This window comes from Hydra vulgaris, chromosome 09 (genome assembly GCF_038396675.1).
Source record: "Hydra vulgaris chromosome 09, alternate assembly HydraT2T_AEP".
Lineage (NCBI taxonomy): Eukaryota > Metazoa > Cnidaria > Hydrozoa > Anthoathecata > Hydridae > Hydra > Hydra vulgaris.
Genome location: NC_088928.1, coordinates 28,186,792 through 28,190,892, shown reverse-complemented (window position 1 = coordinate 28,190,892; position 4,101 = coordinate 28,186,792).

Here is a 4,101-nt window from a genome sequence, read left to right as displayed (position 1 = left end):
AGATTCAAAAAGAAATCAGTGAAAACCTGTTTTTTTAATGTTTTCCTGAGAAATACGCATTTTTACAAAAAAGTTTATCGACATAAAATACTCCTTGAGCAAAAAAACAAAAGTTTGCATGGTTGTTTTTCATTTAGGTTAACGTTTTTTCTAATAAACCCACAGAATCTACAAAAATATTACAAAAGATTCCAAAAGAAATCAGTGAAAACCTGTTTTTTTTTGCATTTGCATTATTTTCTTATTTTAAGTAAGTTTTTGTACATAAAAAGGGGTTTTGTCGTAAAAATCTTAGGTTCCTTTGCTCACCTCAAGTTTATTTGACCATTTTTTCTAATAAACCCACAGAATCTACAAAAATATTACAAAAGATTCAAAAAGAAATAAGTGAAAACCTGTTTTTTTGTTGCATTTGCATTATTTTCTTATTTTAAGTAAGTTTTTGTACACAAAAAGAGGTTTTGTCGTAAAAATCTTAGGTTCCTTTGCTCACCTCAACTTTATTTAATCATTTTATCTAATAAACCCACAGAATCTACAAAAATATTACAAAAGATTCCAAAGAAATCAGTGAAAAGCTGTTTTTTTGTTGCAATTGCATTTTTCCTTATTTTAAGTTAGTTTTTGTACATAAAAATGGGATATGTCGTAAAAATCTTAGGTTCCTTTGCTCACCTTAAGTTTATTTGACCATTTTTTCTAATAAATTCACAGAATCTACAAAAATATTACAAAAGATACCAAAAGAAATCAGTAGAAACCTGTTTTTTTGTTGCAAATGCATTATTTTCTTATTTTAAGTAAGTTTTTGTACAGAAAATGTGGTTTTGTCGTAAAAATCTTAGGTTCCTTTGCTCACCTCAACTTTATTTGACCATTTTTTCTAATAAACCCACAGAATCTACAAAAATATTACAAAAGATTCCAAAAGAAATCAGTGAAAACCTGTTTTTTTGTTGCAAATGCATTATTTTCTTATTTTAAGTAAGTTTTTGTACATAAAATGAGGTTTTGTCGTAAAAATCCTAAATTCCTTTGCTCAACTCAAGTCTATTTGACCATTTTTTCTATAAAACTAACAGAATCTACAAAAATATTACAAAAGATTCCAAAAGATATCAGTAAAAACCTGTTTTTTTGTTGCAAATGCATTATTTTCTTATTTTAAGTAAGTTTTTGTACATAAAATAAAGGTTTTGTCATAAAAATCATAGGTTCCTTTGCTCACCTCAAGTTTATTTGACCATTTTTTCTAATAAACCTACAGAATCTACAAAAATATTACAAAAGATTCCAAAAGAACTCAGTAAAAACCTGTTTTTCTGTTGCAATTGCATTAATTTCTTATTTTAAGTAAGTTTTTGAACATAAAAAGATGTTTTGTCGTAAAAATCTAAAGTTTCTTTGCTTACCTTAACTTTATTTGACCATTTTTTCTAATAAACCCACAGAATCTACAAAAATATTACAAAAGATTCCAAAAGAAATCAGTGAAAAGCTGATTTTTTGTTGCAAATGCATTATTTTCTTATTTCAAGTAAGTTTTTGTACATAAAATGTGGTTTTGTCGTAAAAATCCTAGATTCCTTTGCTCACCTCAAGTCTATTTGACCATTTTTTCTATAAAACCCACAGAATCAACAAAAATATTAAAAAAGATTCCAAAAGAAATCAGTGAAAACCTGTTCTTTGTTGCAATTGCATTATTTTCTTATTTTAAGTAAGTTTTTGTACATAAAAAGGGGTTTAGTCGTAAAAATCTTTGATTTCTTTGCTTACCTCAAGTTTATTTGACCATTTTTTTTAATAAACCCACAGAATCTACGAAAATATTACTAAAGATTCCAAAAGAAATCAGTGAAAACCTGTTTTTTTATTGCAATTGCATTATTTTCTTATTTTAAGTAAGTTTTTGTACATAAAAAGGGGTTTTGTTGTAAAAATCTTAAGTTCCTTTGCTCACCTAAAGTTTATTTGACCATTTTTTTAAATAAACCCACAGAATCTACAAAAATATTACAAAAGATTCCAAAAGAAATCAGTGAAAACCAGTTTTTATGTTGCAAATGCATTATTTTCTTATTTTAAGTAAGTTTTTGTACATAAAAAAGGGTTTTGTCGTAGAAATCTTAGGTTCCTTTGCTAACCCCAAGTTTATATGACCATTTTTTACAATAAACCCACAGAATCTAACAAAATATTGCAAAAAATTTCAAAAGAAACCAGTGAAAACCTGTTTTTTTGTTGCAAATGCATTATTTTCTTATTTTAAGTAAGTTTTTGAACATAAAAAGGGGTTTTGTCGTAAAATTCTTAGGTTCCTTTGCTTACCTCAAGTATATTTGACCATTTTTTCTAATAAACCCACAAAATCTAAAAAAATATTACAAAAAATTTCAAAAGAAACCAGTTAAAATCTGTTTTTTTGTTGCAAATGCATTATTTTCTTATTTTAAGTAAGTTTTTGTACATAAAAAGGGGTTTTGTTGTATAAATCTTAAGTTCCTTTCCTCAGCTCAAGTTTATTTGACCATTTTTCAAATAAACCCACAGAATCTACAAAAACATTACAAAAAATTCAAAAAGAAATCAGTGAAAACCTGTTTTTTATTGCAATTGCATTATTTTCTTATTTTAAGTAAGTTTTTGTACATAAAATGTGGTTTTGTCGTAAAAATCTTAGGTTCATTTGCTCACCTCAAGTTTATTTGACCATTTTTTCTAATAAACCCAGAGAATCTACAAAAATATAACAAAAGATTCCAAAAGAAATCCGTGAAAACCTGTTTTTTGTTGCAATTGCATTATTTTCTTATTTTAAGTCAGTTTTTGTACATAGAAAGGGGTTTAGTCGTAAAAATCTTAGGTTCCTTTGCTTACCTCAAGTTTATTTGACCATTTTTTTTAATAAACCCACAGAATCGACGAAAGTATTACTAAAGATTTCAAACGAAATCAGTGAAAACCTGTTTTTTTATTGCAATTGTATTATTTTCTAATTTTAATTAAGTTTTTTTACATAAAAAGGGGTTTTGTCGTAAAAATCTTAAGTTCCTTTGCTCACCTCAAGTTTATTTGACCACTTTTTCTAATAAACTCACAGAATCCAAAAAAATATTTCAAAAGATTCCAAAAAAAAGCAGTGAAAACGAGTATTTTTGTTGCAAATGCATTATTTTCTTAATTTAAGTAAGTTTTTGTACATAAAATGTGGTTTTGTCGTAAAAATCTTAGGTTCCTTTGCTCACATCATGTTTATTTGACCATTTTTTCTAATAAACCCACAGAATCTACAAAAATATTACAAAAGATTCCAAAAGAAATCAGTGAAAACCTGTTTTTTTGTTGCAAATGCATTATTTTCTTATTTTAAGTAAGTTTTTGTACATAAAATGAGGTTTTGTCGTAAAAATCCTAAATTCCTTTGCTCAACTCAAGTCTATTTGACCATTTTTTCTATAAAACTAACAGAATCTACAAAAATATTACAAAAGATTCCAAAAGATATCAGTAAAAACCTGTTTTTTTGTTGCAAATGCATTATTTTCTTATTTTAAGTAAGTTTTTGTACATAAAATAAAGGTTTTGTCATAAAAATCATAGGTTCCTTTGCTCACCTCAAGTTTATTTGACCATTTTTTCTAATAAACCTACAGAATCTACAAAAATATTACAAAAGATTCCAAAAGAACTCAGTAAAAACCTGTTTTTCTGTTGCAATTGCATTAATTTCTTATTTTAAGTAAGTTTTTGAACATAAAAAGATGTTTTGTCGTAAAAATCTAAAGTTTCTTTGCTTACCTTAACTTTATTTGACCATTTTTTCTAATAAACCCACAGAATCTACAAAAATATTACAAAAGATTCCAAAAGAAATCAGTGAAAAGCTGATTTTTTGTTGCAAATGCATTATTTTCTTATTTCAAGTAAGTTTTTGTACATAAAATGTGGTTTTGTCGTAAAAATCTTAGATTCCTTTGCTCACCTCAAGTCTATTTGACCATTTTTTCTATAAAACCCACAGAATCAACAAAAATATTAAAAAAGATTCCAAAAGAAATCAGTGAAAACCTGTTCTTTGTTGCAATTGCATTATTTTCT